The 14,126-nt window shown below is 44.1% G+C and overlaps 1 long non-coding RNA gene across 1 annotated transcript in view; it reads right to left on the bottom strand.

Annotated features, from left to right (window-relative positions):
* LOC131506286 (uncharacterized) overlaps positions 1 to 14,126 on the bottom strand; it is a 162,221-nt gene that overhangs the window by 2,249 nt on the left and 145,846 nt on the right. Inside the window, exon 2 of the long non-coding RNA XR_009258830.1 lies at positions 332 to 469. This is a non-coding gene — a long non-coding RNA (uncharacterized LOC131506286). The remainder of the gene's footprint in view (positions 1 to 331; positions 470 to 14,126) is intronic.

Here is a 14,126-nt window from a genome sequence, read left to right as displayed (position 1 = left end):
CACAATTCTACTGAATGCATTGGGAAAAAATACTCTGGACCCAGTTCCAAAAGAATATAATTATCTCTACTGGCTGCCACGTTCTCCCATGCAATGCAGTCCTTGTGACAGTTCTCACATGAACATCTTACTTTTCTAATTTTTTTTAACGTTTATTCATTTTTTGATAGAGACAGAGTGCGAGTTGGGGAGGGGCAGAGGGAGATATAGAATCCAAAGCAAGCTCCAGGCTCTGAACTGTCAGCACAGAGCCTGACGCAGGGCTTGAACTCAAGGACTGTGAGATCATGGACGTTCAACTGACTGTGCCACCCAGGTGCACCCATCTTACTTTTTTGTAGGCACTTTTCTTTGTTCATAGAATTCTTCCAGGTTATGTGCTTTCTCCTTCAGCTGTTTGACTTTGCTTCCTTTGTGGCTTTCACAGACCTCAATGCATCACACTTGTCTTCCAGGGCCTTTTTATTTTCTGGAAAAAGAAAAAAAGTTGTTTTCTTGATAAACATGTACATGACCTGAGTCTTGATTTTGGTGAGACAGAAAAAGGGCAAGAACCATGAAGGCATAAAGGTATTCTTTCCCTTACCAATGCAAAGTCATTGCCATCATATGGGGATTTCTCCCCAACAGAAAATATACCTTCTAGTTGACAGTTATTGGACCTCAAGGTTCTTAGCTCTACATCCTCGAATTCAACATTTGCATTTTGTGTTTAAGGGAAACATGAGGAAAGACTTTCATGGAAAACTGATCACACAACAATTTGTACCTCACAAAGCAAGATCGTGCATTGCAATCAACAAACGCCTTGAGGCATGAATATAACTAGAAGACAAAGATGGTGGAAAATAGTTCATGTCTAACAACTCATAAATGGCTTTCTTAGTGGTATACATATGTATGTATGTATGTATGTATGTATGTATGTATGTATGTATGTGTGTATGTATGTATGAGTGTTTATCCCCCCATTCACGTTGAAAATCCACTATTCAGAATTCAGAGAAAAAGAGACTATGGAGCACCTGGGTGGCTCAGTAAGTTGAGCATCAGACTCTTGATTTTGGGTCAGGTCATGATTGTAGGATCATGCGATCCAGACATGTGTTGGGCTCCACACTGAGCGTGAATCCTGCTTAAGACTGTCTCTCTTCCCCTCTGCTCCTCTCTCCCACTTGCATGCCCCCCTCACTAAAATTAAAAAAAAATAATAAAGAATAATTTAAACACATTTTTTAAAAGGGAAAGGATTATACACTTTGGCTATCACCCTTTCTCTCTCAGCTATATTTGGGTATTTTCTACATATCTTGGAGGGCAGAGTTGAATGATGTGATAATTACCTAGTTGTGAAAATAAAAGATAACTCCTAGTTCTTGAAATAGCAAAACTCATCTTGGTGGTACTAGTAAAATTCCAGCTCATTGGTCGTAAAGAGTTTTGTCTCCCAGAGGCCCACTGTCTACTGTGGTAAACTGCAAGCCAATATGCTGTGCTCACTTCACCCAATGAACAAAAAGCCTCCAAAGCCAAATTACAGTAACATTCAGCACCCAACTCTTATCACTTACTGATTCTTCACATTTCTTTCTCTCTCTCTGAGTTTACAAGGTAGCAAGTGCACTTTGAAGGGTATCATTTAAAATTTCATTAAAGTGGGTGCCTGGGGGGCACAGTCAGTTAAGCATCCGACTTCAGCTTAGGTCATCATCTCGTGGTTTGTAAGTTTGAGCCCTGTGTCGGACTCTGCGCTGACAGCCCAGAGCCTGAGGCCTGCTTCGGATTCTGTGTCTCTCTCTCTGCCCCTCCCCCGCTCATGCTCTGTCTCTCTCTCTCTAAAATAAATAAACATAAATAATTTTATGTTTACTTGTACTCAACAAGCACAAAAAGATAGAGATCATACCGTGCATATTTTCAGACCACAATGTTATGAAACTCAAAATCAACCACAAGAAAAAATTTGGAAAGATAACAAATACTTGTAGACTAAAGAAAATCCTAATAAACAATCAATGGTGGAATGCACGCTGCTGCAGCCACTCTGGAAAACACTATGGAGCCACCTCAAAAAGCTAAAAAGAGAACTATCCTATGATGCAGCAATTGCAATACTAGGCATTTATCCAAGGGATACAGGTGTGCTGTTTCAAAGGACACATGCACCTCCATGATTATAGCACCACTATCAATAATAGCCAAAGTATGGAAAAAGCCCAAATGTCCACTGATGGATGAATGGATAAAGAAGATGTGGTGTGTGTGTGTGTGTGTGTGCGTGCGCGCGCGCGCATGTGTGTGTGTGTGTGTATGTATATATATATTCATTCAAAAAGAATGAAATCTTGCCATTTGCAACTATATGGGTGGAACTGGAGGATATCATGCTAAGTGAAATAAGCAGTTAGAGAAAGACAAAAATCATATGACTTTACTCATAGGAGGATTTTAAGAGACAAAACAGACGAACATAATGGAAGGGAAACAAAAATAATATAAAAACAGGGAGGTGCACAAAACAGAAGCGCACATATAAATATGGAGAAGAAACAGAGGGTTACTAGTGGGCTTGGGGGGGGGATAAATGGGTAAGGGGCACTAAGGAATCTATTCATTAAATAACTGTTGCACTGTATGATAACTAATTTGGATGTAAATTGTAAATAATAAACTAAAATTAAAAAAAAAAAAGAATGAATGGGTGAACCAAGAAGTTAAAGAGAAAATTAAAAAGTACATGGAAGCCATAGAAACTGATACCACCACAGGCCAAAACCCCTGGGATACAGCAAAAGTAGTCATAAGAGGAAGTTTATAGCAATCCAGGACTTTGTAAAGAGGGAAGAAAGGTCTCAGATACACAACCTAACCTTATACCTTAAAGAGATGAAAAAAAGATCATAAAATAAAAACCAAATCCAGCAGAAGACAAGAAATGATAAAGATTACAGCAAAAATCAATGCTATTGAAACTGAAAACAAAAATAAGAACAAACAACAACACCCCCCCCCCCCACACACACACAAAGAGTAGAAGAGATCAATGTAATCAGAAGCTGGTTCTATGAAATCATTAACAAAATTAATAAACCACCAGCCAGTTGGATCAAAAAGAATAAGGACCCAAATAAATAAAATCAAGAATGAAAGAGGAGAGATCACAACCAACACAGCAGAAATACAAACAAGAATAAGAGAATATTATCAGCAATTATATACCAATAAAATGGGCAATCTGGAAGAAATGGAAAAATTCCTAGAAATATACAAACTACGAAAACTGAAAGAGAAAGATATAGAAAATTTTAACAGACCCATAACCAGTAAAGAATTGAATTAGTATTCAAAAATCTCCCAAAAAACAAGAGCCTAGGGCCAGATGGCTCTCCAGGGGAATTCTACCAAACATTTAAGGAAGAGTTAAAACCTATGCTCTTGAAGCTGTCCCAAAAATAGAAATGGAAGGAAAATTTTGAAACTTTTCCTATGAATCAGTATTACCTGGATTCCAAAACTAGACAAAGATCCCACTAAAAAGGAGAAGTATAGACCAATTTTCATGATGAACATGGACGCAAAAATCTTCCACAAGATATTAGCCAACCAGATCCAACAATACATTTAAACTTTATTCACCACGACCAAGTGGGATTTATACCTGGAATGCAAGGCTGGATCCATATCCACAAAATAATCAATGTGATTCATCACATCAATAAAAGAAGGGGCAAGAGCCACATGATGCACTCAATAGATGCAGAGAAAGCATTTGACAAAATACAGCAACCTTTCTTGATAAAAGGATTCCACCAAAAAACTGCTAGAAATGATCCATGAATTCAGCAAAGTGGCAGGATATAAAATCAATGCACAGAAATTAGTTGGATTCTGTACACAAAAAATGAAGCAACAGAAAGAGAAATCACAGAATCAATCCCGTTTACAATTGCACCAAAACCCACAAAATACCTAGGAATAAATCTAACCAAAGAGGTGAAAAATCTATACACTGAAATCTATAGAAACATTATGAAATAAATTGAAGATGACATACACATAAAAATGAAAAACATTCCATGCTCCTGGATAGGAAGAACAAATACTGTTAAAACGTCAATAGTACCCAAAGCAATCTACATATTCAATGCAATACCTATCGAAATAACACCAGCATTCTCTACAGAGCTACAACAAAAAATCCTTCAATTTGTATGGAACCAGAAAAGACCCTGAATAGCCAAAGAAATCTTGAAAAAAGGAAAACAAAGCAGGAGGTATCACAATCCTGGACTTCAAGCTGTATTACAAAGCTGTAATCATCAAGACAGTAGGGTACTGGCACAAGAACAGACACCCAGATCAATGGAACAGAATAGGAAAACAGAATTGGACCCACAGATGTATGGCCAACTAATCTTTGACAAAAAGGAAGAATATCCAATGGAATAAAGACAGTCTCCTCAGCAGGTGTGCTGGGAAAACTGGACAGTGATATGCAGAAGAATGAGCCTGGACCACTTTCTCACACAAAAAGACACTCAAAACGGATGAAAGACCCAAATGTAAGATAGGCAGCCATCAAAATCCTCAAGGGGAAAGGAGGCAAAAACCTCTTAATGTTGGCGTCCACAACTTCTTACTCAACATGTCTCCAGAGGCAAGGGAAACAAAAGCAAAAATGAACTCTTAGGACCTCATCAAAATAAAAAGCTTCTGCACAGAGAAGGAAACAATCAGCAAAACTAAAAGGCAACCAAAACAATGGGAGAAGATATTTGCAAATGACATATGAGATAAAGGATTAGTATTCAAAATGTATAAAGAACATACCAAAGTCAACACCCAAAAAACAAGTAATCCAGTGAAGAAACGGGCAAACACATGAGCAAACACTCCTCTAAGGAAGACATCCAGATGGACAACCGACACATGAAAAAATGCTCAACATCACTCATCATCAGGGAAATACAAATTAAGACCAAAATGAAACACCCCCTCACCCCTGTGAGAATGGCTAACATTAACAATGCAGGCAACAACAGATGTTGGCGAGGAAATGGAGAAAGAGGAACTCTTGCACTACTGGTGGGAATGCAAACTGGTGCAGCCACTCTGGAAAACAGTATGTAGGTTCCTCATAAAATGAAAAAGAGGACTATACTACAACCCAGCAGTTGCACTATTAGGTATTTATGCAAGGGATACAGATATGCTATTTCGAAGGGAAAGGTGCTCACCAAGTTTATAGCAGTACTATCAACAATAGCTAAAGTATGAAAAAAGCCCAAATGTCCATCGACGGATGAATGGATAAAGACGTGGTATATATACATATACATATATACATAGTATATATATGTATATATGTATATATATATATGTATATATATATGTATGTATATATGTACATGTGTGTATAAATATATACATATATGTATGTATATATACATACAAATGGACTATTACTTAGCCATCAAAAAGAATAAAATCTTGCCATTTGAAACTACATGGATGGAGAGCCTCCTGGGACCTAACACTAACCATAACCATAACCCTAACCATGACCCTCACCCTACACTTAACCCTATCTAGCACACTATCTGTAAACCAGATCCACAGCCGCGCATGTGCCCTCACTTCAGCTCTCCATGGAATTCACAACACTGGTGTCACTTCGGCCTTAGCAACTTCCCTGTACCGAACCCTGACCCTTGCTAAGTGTCTATCCCCATGGGGACCCATTCCAAAGTCTGACAACAGCACGCACACAGGTTCGAGAATCGGTGCATAAATACTCGGCATGGATGTGGAACATCACCATGTCATTTCCAAATGCAATTGCAGTTGCACGACAGGATTTCTGAGGCCTATTCCAAAGGTGGCCCAAACATATCTCTGACCTTGGATCCTAAGACCTGATACTGAACGGCACGCTCCCTTAGGTACTCCACTCAGCCCTTTGGGTAGACAACTGCACTGTTATGGGTTCAGTGCCTGGAGCCTCCTGGGACCTAAACCTAACCCTAAAGGTGACCCTAACCATAACCCTCAACTTACACCTAACCCTATCTCTAACTGAACCCTATAGTTGACCCCCACCCTTGCAAGGGACCTCAACCCAGCCCTCGAGGGAGATCATGAGACTGGATTGGCCCTGTCGGCTTCCATAGACTGAACCCTAACCCGAGCTAAGGCTGTCTCCCAATGGGGACCCAATTCCAAAATCTGATAACAGCACGCACACGGGTTTGAGAATCAGTGCAACAATACTCGGCATGGAACAAGGAACATCACCATGTCATTTCAAATGCGCAACTGCAGCTGCACCAGAGGATTCCTGAGGCCTACCTGAAGGGTGGCCCATACATTTGTCTGGCCTTGGAAACCAAATACTAATCCTGACCGGCCCCTTCCCTAACCCTTCCCTTATGTCCTCCACTCAGCCCTTCGTGGAGACAATTGCTCTGCTGTGCGTTCAGTGCGTAGACTTGCTGGGACAGAATCCTAACCCTAATTGTAACCCTAATTGTAAACCTCAACATACCCCTAACCCTATCTCTAACCCGAAGACTATACTTGACCCGCACACTTGCATGGGCACTCAATTGAGCCCTCCAGTGAGAACATGAGACTGGAGCCTCTTCGGCTGTGGCAACATCGCTGGAACGAACTCTAACCTTAGCTAAGACTCTGTCCCCACTGGGACCCATTTCCAATGTCTGACAACAGCTCGCACACTGGTTCAAGAATGGGTCCAGAAATAGTTGGCATGGAAGGTGGAACATCACCATGTCACTTCCAAAGCATGACTGCAGCTGCACGAGAGGATCCTGAGGCTTACCCAAACGGTGGCCCATACATTTGTTTGGTCTTGGAACCCAAATACAAAGACTGACGGACACCTCCCTTGTGTACTACACTCAGCTCTCGGGGTTGACACCTGCTCTGTTTGGGTTCAGTGCCTGAGCCCCGTGGGACCTAAACTTAATCCTAACAGTAACCCTAACTATAAACATCACCCTACACCAAACCCTATCTATCTCACTAAGTCTATACCAGACTCACAGCCATGCATGTGCCCTCACTTCAGCCCTCCATGGAATTCACAACACTGGAGTCGCTTCAGCCCTGGTGATGTCCCTGGAACAAACCCTAACTCTATTTAAGTGTCTCTCCCCATGGGGAACCAAATCCAAAGTCTGACAACAGCACACACAAGGTTTAGAAAATAGGTGCAGAAATACTTAACGTGGAAGGTGGATTATCACCATGTTATTTCCAACCCTGACTGCAGCTGCACTACAGGATTCCTGAGGCCTATTCAGAAGGTGGCCCATACGTCTCTCTGCCTTTGGATCCTAAGGAATGATACTGACCGGCACCCTCCCTTGTGGACTCCACTTAGCATTTGGGGATACAACTGCTGTACTGTGGGGTCAGTGCCTGGAGCCTCCTGGGACCTAACCCTAACCCTAACTGTAACCTAACCATAACCTTCACACTACAACTAACCCTATCTATAACACTAACTCTAAACCAGATCCACAGCCACGCGTGTTCCTAATTTCAACTCTCCATGGAGTTCACAACAGTGGTGTCGCATCATCCATGGCGACGTCCCAGGACTGAACCATAACCCTAGCTAAGGCTCTATCCATGGGAACCCAATTCCAAATCTGACAAGAGCATGCACACTGGTTCGAGAATCGGTGCAGAAATACTCGGCATGAAAAGTGGAACATCATCATGTCATTTCCAAAGCGGGAGTGCAGTTGCACGAGAGGATTCCTGAGGCCTATGGAAAAGGTGGCACATATATATCTCTTGCCTTGGGCCAAAAGACTAATCCTCACTGGCAACCTCCATTGTGGACTCCACACAGCACTTTGTGGAGACAACTACACTGTTGGGCATTCAGTGCCTGGAGACAACTGGGACCTAACCGTAACCCTAACCATACCCACTAACCATAACCCTCATGATACACCTATGCCTATATCTAAACCTACCCTACACTTGACCCACACCATCTCATGTGCCCTCAATTCAGCCCTCGAGTAAGATGACGAAACTGGAGTTGCTTCGGCCCTGGCCACTTCCCTGGACCAAAACCTAACACTAGCTAAGTCTGTCTCCAAATGGGGACGCAATTCCAAATCTGACAAGAGCACAGACAAGGGTTGGAGAATCAGTGCAGAAATACTCGGCATTGAACATGGAAATCACGTCATTTCCATAGCATGATTGCACCTGTAAGAGACAATTCCTGAGACCTACACGAAGGGTCCTCATATATCTGTCTGGCCTTAGACCCCAAGACTAATCCTGAACAGCACCCTCTCTTGTGCCCTCAACTCATCCCTTTGGGGAGACAAATGCACTGCTGTGGGTTCAGCGCCTGGAGCCTACTGGGACCTAACCCTAACCCTAACCAGAACCCTCAACCAAACCTAACCCTATCTCGAACCTTAACCCTACACTTGATCTGCACCGTCGCATGGGCCCTCACTTCAGCCCTCGAGGGAGATCATGAGACTGAAGTCGCTTCAGCCCTGGAGCCGTCCCTGGACCGAACCCGATCCCTAGCTAAGGCTCTCTCCCCATGGGGACCCAATTCCAAAGCGTGACAACAACATGCATGTGGGTTTGAGAATCAGTGCAGAAATACTTGGCATAGAAGCTGGAACATCACCATGTCATTTCCACAGCATGACTGTAGATGCACGAGACGATTCCTGAGACCTACCCAAAGTGTGGCCCATACATTTGTCTGGCCTTGGAAACCAAACACTACTCCTGATCGGCCCCCTTCATTATGTATTCCACTCAGCCCTTTTTGGAGACAACTGCTCAGCTGTGGGGTCAGGGTCTGGAGCCTCCTGGGACCTAACCCTAAACATAACCCTAACTGAAACCCTCAATGGACATGTAACTGTATCTATCTCAATAAGTTTACACAACACCCCCATCACCGAACGTGCCCTCACTTCAGGCCTCCATGGAATTCACAACACTGGTGTCGCTTCGGCCCTGCCGACTTTACTGGACTGAACCCTAACCATAGTTAAGGCTCTCTTCCAATCGGTATCCAATACCAAAGTCTGACAACAGCACACACACAGGTCTGAGAATCGGTGCAGAAACACTCAGCATTGAACTTGGAACATCACCATGTCATTTCCAAAGCACGACTGCAGCTGCACGAGAGGATTCCTGAGGCCTAACCAAAGGGTGACCCATACATTTGCTTGGCCTTGGAACCAAAGACTAATACTCTTCAGCACCCTCCCTTGTGTACTCCACTAAGCCCTTCAGGGAGACAATTGCTCTGCTGTGGGGTCAGTGCCTGGAATCTCCTTGGATTTAAACCTAACCCTACCTGTAAATCTAACCACAGCCCTCACCCTACACCTAAACCTATCTATCCACTAAGTCTACACCAGAAACACAGCCGCGCATGTGACCTCACTTAAGCCCTCTATGGAATTCACAAGAATGGTGTGGCTTCAGCCGTGGTGATGTGTTTGGACTGACCCCTTACCCTAGGTAAGGCTCTCTCCACATGAGGACCCAATTTCACAGTGTGACAACAGCATGCACACAGGTTTGAGAATCAGTGCAGAAATACTCGGCATGGAACCTGGAACATCACTATGTCATTTCCAAAGCACGACTGCAGCTGCACGAGAGGACTCCCGAAGGCCTACCCGAATAATGGCCCGTACGTTTGTCTGGCCTTGCAACCCAAAGACTAATCCTCTCTGGCACCCTACCTTGTGTACTAGAGTGAGTCCTTCAGGGATACAACTGCTCTGCTGTGGGGTCCATGCCTGCAGACTCCTGGGAACTAACCCTAACCCTAACCCTATCCATAACCCTCAATGTACACCAAACCCTAACTCGAACCCTAACCCTGCATGTGACCTGCCCCCTTGCATGGACCATCAAATCAGCCCTTGAGGGAGATCACGAAACTGGAGGCGCTTCGGCCCTGGTGATGTCCTTGGAACGATTCCTGACCCTAGCTAAGGCCTTTCCCCATATACCAAATACCCAATACCAAAGTCTGAAAACAGAACACATCCTGGGACCTAACCCTAACCGTAACACTAACCTATAACCATCAAACTACACCTAACCTATCTATCTCACTACATCTACACCAGACCACAGCCGTGCATGTGCCCTCACTTAAGCCCTCCATGGAATTCATAACATAGGTTTCACTTAAGTCCAGGCGACGTCCCTGGACCGAACCCTAACCCTAGCTATGACTCTCTCTCCATGGGGACCCAATTCCAAAGAGTGACAACAGCACGCACACGGGTTTGAGAATCCTTGCAGAGATGTTTGTCATGGAAACTGTAACATTCACCATGTTATTTCCAAAGCGTGACTGCAGCTGCATGAGAGAAATCCTGAGGTCTACACGAAGGGTGACCCATATATTTATCTCCCTTGGAAACTTAAGACTATTCCTGAATGGTACCTGCCCTTGTATACTCTACTCAGACCTTCAGGGAGACGACCACACTGTTGTGGTTTCAGTGCCTGGAGCCTCCTGGGACCTAACCCAAACCCCAACCTTAAACATAACCCACAACCTACACCTAACCGAATCTCTAACCCTAACCCTAAAATTGACACGTACCCTCGCATGGGCCCTCTATTAAGCGCTCGAGTGAGATCACGAAAGTGGAGTCGCTTCGGCCCTGATGACTTCCCAGACCGAAACATAACCCTAGACATGGCTCTCTCCCCTGGGAACCCAATTCCAAAGTGTGACAACAGCATGCACATGGATCTGAGAATCGGTGCAGAAATACTTGACAAGGAAGCTGGAACATCACCATGTCATTTCCAAAACGTGACTGCAGCTGCACGAGAGGATTCCTGAGGCCTACCCTAAGGGTGGACCATACATATGTCAGGCCTTTGAACACAAAGACTAATACTGCCTGCCACCCTCTCTTTGTACTCCATTCAGCCCTTTGGGGAGACAACTGCACTGCTATGGGTTCAGCGCCTTGAACCTCCTGGGAACAACCCCAAACCCTACCCCTAAACCTAATCAGAAACCTCAACTGAAACAGAAACCTAACTCAAACCCAAATGTTGCAATTGCTCCGCATCTTCGTATTGGCGCTCACTTCAGACCTTGAGGGAGATAACGAGATTTGATTAGCTTAGAGCTGGTGACTTCTTGGACCGACCCTACCCCTAGATAAGGCTCTCTCCCCATTGGACCCAATACCAACGTATCACAACACCACACGCCTGTAGAAAAGAAGCGGTGCAGCATCACTCGGAATAGAACATGGAACATCACCATGTTGTTTCCAAGGCCCAGTTGCAGGTGCCAGAGAGGATTCCAGAGGCCTAACCGACCAGTGTCACATACAATTGTCTGGCCTTAGAACCCAAAACCAATCACTAACCGGCACCCTCCCTTGTGCCCTCAGGTCAACCCTTCGGGGAGACAACTGCACTGCTTTGGGTTCAGCGCCTGGAGCCTCCAGGGACATAACCATAACCCTAACCCTAACCCTTCGGGGAGATTACTGCAATGCTGTGGGTTCAGCCCCTGAAACGTTCTAGGACCTAATCCTAACTACTAACACTAACCCTAGCCCTAAATCCTATCCCTAACCCAAAACATAGTACTAAACCTAACCTAACCCAACCACAACCCCAACCATAATCCTAACCCTAAACCCGACACCATATGTTTGAACCCTAAACCATATATCCTAACAAAAACCTTAACCGTAACCATAACCCTAAACCCTAACCCCTATCCCCTGACCCTGACACTGATCCTGACCCTGACACCACCCTGACCCTAATCCTAACCCCTAAGCCCTACCCTAACCATAACTGTCACACCAACCCTAACCCCTAAACCCTAACCTTCACCTTAATCCTAACCCTCTAACTCTAACCATCTAAACCTAACCCTACCCTAATCCCTAACCACTAACCCTAACCCCTAACCCTAACCCTAACCCCATAGACAGTCCTTCATCACCAGTCATGGGCTAGGAACCACCCCTCCCTCCTCCACCTCCTCCATTTAGTAAGATAACCTGAACTGGATGAGGGATTTGTGAAGCATATCCATCTTCCTCGTGAAACACTTTGTGGGAAAAATGTAGAGATGGTGGTTAGGGCTTGGCAATTCAACTGCAAAACTGCCTGAGGATTTTGTAACATATCTCAAGTTTCTCAGAACGTATGTACAATGGACTGTCTCATTTCCCTGTAATGAGGTCAGCTTTAGGTTTCTCTTGTCAAAAAGAGGATTTTTACACAAAGGCAGATGTATCGGCAGTACTGGTGCATATTTTACAGACACAAGGTTTTGAGTTCTGTGAAGGATAAGATGCATCCCTACGTGTAGGTGCCTCAGGTGCCCTGTGTGAAATGGGGCACATGCACTATATGACACAGACCTTGTGGTCACCACAATGGAAGCACCAGTGAAGGAGTGGGGGAAACTTGAATCACACAGGAATAGAAGGGAATTTGAGGACAGTAAGCAGGGTTTGAGGAGGTGCAGAGGGTAGGGTACTGGGGTCAGTGAGATGCAGTTGCAGGCCATTCCTCACCAAGCCTGAGCAGGAAGGATGAGTTCCACACGGAGCTTCTATGTGGGATCACTCTGTGCACAATGCAGGGTTCCTCTCCGAAATGTCATATTTGTCAAAGTGCACTTAGGTGATCATCTAAAAAGTTTGTTGTCTCCCTGCGTTGTCTGAAGGTTTTGGATATTTATGGGTGAAAAAATGCCCTGGATATATAGGAAATTTAACTTGGTCTTAAGGAAATGCTTGTCTGCCTAAGTTCATATCCCTCAGTGAGACTAAAAGCGAAGACAGGATCTAGATCAGCTGAGTGCCTGCATTGGCCTTCAGCCTGGGTCAACCTACAATTCAGGGATGCCCAGATGCCACCCCTGCTGGACCCCTGACATCACCCTGACTACAGCTTTGCATCTACCTCCTTAAACTTCTATCACAATATCCTGAGGATTTACCTGAGTTCCTGCTGTCTCAGAATACCAATTCTCAGTGGGACCTACACAGAGCCTGAGCTGTGTTATCTGTGAAACAGGGGTAATATTTGTTTCTAAGGACATAATGAAAAGAAGACATTGAATACAGAATGCATCTGCAAAATGTCTGGGAAGTGTCCACCCACCCTTCTCACAGTTTCAATTAAGATATCTCCACACAAATGATCATCAAAAAAAGATGGTCACAGAAGTTCATTAAACTAAGACTGTTAACACCTCAGCCCAGGGATTGGGGAATCACCACTTTAAACAAAAAGACAAAGACACACTTATTCTATTAAGATTCAGGTCCTACCAGACAAAGAAAGAAAAATATAATTACGAGAATGTGTATATCAGAGTTCTACATCTGAGATCTGAAGACAATCCTATTCCATTACATATAGACTTACAGATGTATCCACACACTAAAGTGTTCATCTGAGGCCACAGATTAACTACCGAAGAGGGAATGCATGTAGGAAAACATAAGACCATAGGGAAATAACCCCAAATCTCATAAATGTCACTGCCTTATACGACAACTATTTTGAAATTTGAAGAGGACTGTGTGAGATGACAGGGTATGGTGATTATATATCTTAAAAATGTGTCAGATCTGCCTGCATGCTTTCTCTGCCCACCCTGCGCTCTCCACTTTGTGTTTCTTAGTATCCCTTAATACTACTTTCACTATTCTGTCTCTGTTTCAGTGTTTGCTTCTAGGAGGACCTACTCTCACCCCCATCGAATGCACACAGTGCGGTTCCTATACACACAGGTAAAAAAACTAGCAGAAATTGTGGTGATGGAGGATAGCAGCAAGATCGCCCTTTTTGCAGAGGAGCCCCAGAGAGTTTTCTGGGTTGATGGTAACTTGCTATATCTAGATGCATGGGGTGCTTGTGCTCATTTATTTTAGAAATATTTGGTGACTCCTGGTGCTTGGGGTCAAATAGACAGGTACCTGACCCTAGCATATGCTGATGTCTAATGGTGGGTAAGGATCAGGGACCAGCAGTGACTGTGGGCGGTGAGTGAGGAGGCCACACATGGAGTCAGATCCTCATCC

Source organism: Neofelis nebulosa, chromosome 3, assembly GCF_028018385.1.
Source record: "Neofelis nebulosa isolate mNeoNeb1 chromosome 3, mNeoNeb1.pri, whole genome shotgun sequence".
In the NCBI taxonomy this organism is placed as follows: Eukaryota; Metazoa; Chordata; class Mammalia; order Carnivora; family Felidae; genus Neofelis; species Neofelis nebulosa.
This window is presented reverse-complemented; position numbering and strand designations above follow the sequence as displayed.